Below are 2,327 nucleotides of genomic sequence, written 5' to 3'. Positions count from 1 at the left end.
CCTACTTTACCCCTACCACCGGTTTTCCATTGATCAATCGCCGATCGATAGAATTTAGTGTTGGACCCAAACAAATCGGGATTTATGAATGACTAGCTCGGTCTATTTATTAATGTCTGAGTAAAGCATAACCGATGAATGAGGCTCCAGCAGGGGATAGAAAGGGGCTTACCGGAACAGGCTCTGCGGCCGCAGGGGGCTGGGGAGCGCCACCAGCGTTGGATGAAGGGGCGCTGCCCCCAAAACGTGCCAGAGCTCAGCGCTACGTAGCGATGTAGCTGAGGCTGGATCGGCCAGCACTGTGAACGTGTGCCAATGCGCTTGCAACAGCAGCCCTCTTAAGGCTTGGACCAATTCTCGCCCGGTTGGAGCGATGTGGACTTCAGTCTTGCTGCCTTCCTGGAAAAAAACACACCGAGTAGTAGCGGGTTTTTTGGTTCTAAAGTGGGAGAAATCGATTTTATTTGAAAAATTGCCCTGCTTGTAAAGGGAATGTCTGATAACAGCAGCGCTTCGGAGATAAAAGAAAGAACATGATTTGCATGCGTCTTGCTTACTTTTGCAGAAGTTCAGGCTTCAATGTAAAGAAGCGAAGCAAAAAAACGCCAGTTTGGTTAAATTTCAATTGAGGTTTTCCAGTTTCATTAAAACAGCGCAGTGGCGGGACGTGCAATACAGAAGAGTTTTCCCTAATTTAAATCATTGTCGTCTAACAAATTTCGGGGGAATTTATGCGGCAAAAGCAATTTATCAGGATTTCATCCTTTTTAAAAGCCGGCCCGGATGCGGGGCTAAATGCTAAATCCCAAGTACATAGCAGGGAAATTAAAATTTGGTTTTTAAAAACGATCCGCCCATCCCCATCCTTTGCAAGGGCTTAAACCCCCACTCTCTTATATTAATGTAATAAATCATTTCCAAACAGCATTTCATAGAATAGAAAAGAAAAGATTTCAACTTTTTTTGCACTTTTCTATGTAGAATATCGCAAAATATGCAGGAGGATGTTTCCAAATCAACACCTGGTAAAATTTTTGCAACTTTTCATGATAGATAGTTGCACTTTTGTAAATACTTTGTGAGTACCTATAGTTACTCCTTATTGAAAATTCAGATACTTGTCATTGAAAATACAAATGACTTTTGGTAAAAAAGAAGAAGAAGAATAAAGTTATTTATTCTTCTTGTTGTTGTTCAACAGTCCGCTTCCAATGCCAGAATTGATATTTTTCTAAGGTCTGGGCGTTTTTGTTCACAGCCGCTCAATTGGCAGAAATACTTGAATTTCCCGCGCTTTACTGCCCAACGACTTCAACAAACCAACCTCACTTGCCAGCATATGCGTCACTTTGACGTCTGCTGTCATACTGATTTGTTGTCTTGTGTACGGGTTTAGAAGCGGCTAATTGTAGCCCCCTTGGAATACAACGTTGCCAGTATCTAATGTTATGTCAGGTTGTTCCGTAAATATGTTAAAATATTTTAGCAGCGTGTCCTCCTAGTCATTTTAGAGGGGAGTCTTCCTCAGAATTTTTTTAATTTGAGGTCTCATTTTCGAGATATTTGATCTCCAAAATGGCGAAAAATATTTGTTTTCGTTGTTTGTCTTTAAAATGGTTAAACATTGGGAACGTAAATTTTGGTACACATTATAAGATGATTGAAGGCCATTCTATGGTAGTGTTTTGTAGTTCAGTTTACTTTTATACAGGGTGGAAATGTGGAACTCCTACTTTTGTCTTGTTCAGAACTTTTTTGTGTGCACTTAAACTGTTATCAACATAATTTTTTTAATTACTACAAGTTATTTATCAATTTTTTATCGCTTATTGTTTTTTCTTAAGGACACTAGTTTGCCCGCAAAAAAATTAAATCGTCTCGGCTTAATCAAAACTTTCCAGGCCGTTGGATTGCTAGAGGTCAAGAAGCTGCTATAAACTCGCCTCCTAGATCTCCCGATTTAAACGCGATTGATTTTTACTTCTGGGATCATTTAAAAAGTACGGTATATTCACCAGAAGTGAATACAATCGAAGAACTTTAGAAAATATTTCTGACGAAATGAGAACTTCAGTGCAAACTTTACGGTCTGAAAATTTTAATTTCATTAAAAGACTGCTGCTAAGTTACCATTAGAATGGTTATTTAAATTTAATTTTGTTTGTTTATATCGTTGCGCATATTGTTACCATGTTTTTATTTAAGTAAAATTTATTCAAACTATAATGCATATTATTTTAGTTAATTTTTTTTGATTCTTTCAACATTAGAAACCTTAAACTGATTTTTGGTAGACATTTTAAATCGGAAATAATTTATTTTATCGA

The 2,327-nt window shown here is 37.8% G+C and overlaps 2 protein-coding genes across 2 annotated transcripts in view; one reads left to right on the top strand and one right to left on the bottom strand.

Moving 5' to 3' along the window:
• Positions 1-2,327, bottom strand: part of LOC109542034 (muscle-specific protein 300 kDa) — a gene marked incomplete in the record, with an annotated part of 344,492 nt that overhangs the window by 16,307 nt on the left and 325,858 nt on the right.
• LOC109544205 overlaps positions 1-2,327 on the top strand; it is a gene marked incomplete at its 3' end in the record, with an annotated part of 79,938 nt that overhangs the window by 39,673 nt on the left and 37,938 nt on the right.

The sequence above is a fragment of the Dendroctonus ponderosae genome, unplaced genomic scaffold, assembly GCF_020466585.1.
Source record: "Dendroctonus ponderosae isolate FM_Combo_2020 unplaced genomic scaffold, Dpon_F_20191213v2 Dpon_F_20191213_5, whole genome shotgun sequence".
NCBI lineage: Eukaryota > Metazoa > Arthropoda > Insecta > Coleoptera > Curculionidae > Dendroctonus > Dendroctonus ponderosae.
This window is presented reverse-complemented; position numbering and strand designations above follow the sequence as displayed.